This window comes from Myotis brandtii, unplaced genomic scaffold, assembly GCF_000412655.1.
Source record: "Myotis brandtii unplaced genomic scaffold, ASM41265v1 scaffold145, whole genome shotgun sequence".
Lineage (NCBI taxonomy): Eukaryota > Metazoa > Chordata > Mammalia > Chiroptera > Vespertilionidae > Myotis > Myotis brandtii.
In genome coordinates, this window is record NW_005355204.1 from 603,792 (window position 1) to 604,148 (window position 357).

Genomic DNA, 357 nt, shown 5'->3' on the forward strand with positions numbered 1-357 from the left:
TTTGCTCACTATGACATGTGCTGACCGCCAGGGGGAAGCACGGAACGAAGGGAGGCCCTGGCCGGCAGCTGGAAGGCCCCAATTGGCCCTGATCGCTGGCCAGGCCTAGGGACCCTACCCATGCACTAATTTTGTGTACCAGGCCTCTATAGTCTATCTATACTAATCTATACTAATAAAAGGTAATATGCTAATTAGACTGGACATCTTCTGGAGAAAATCACGGTGGCAGGGGCCGAGGCAGAGGCAGTTAGGGGCGATCAAGCTGGCAGGGGAGGGCAGTTGGGGGCGATCGGGCCAGCAGGGGAGGGCAGTTGGGGGCGATCAGGCTGGCAGGGGAGCAGTTAGGGGGTGATC

At 57.4% G+C, this 357-nt stretch overlaps 1 protein-coding gene across 1 annotated transcript in view; it reads left to right on the forward strand.

Annotated features, from left to right (window-relative positions):
• UBE3C (ubiquitin protein ligase E3C) overlaps positions 1-357 on the forward strand; it is a 112,891-nt gene that overhangs the window by 55,339 nt on the left and 57,195 nt on the right. The gene's annotated exons all lie outside the window — the stretch shown is intronic.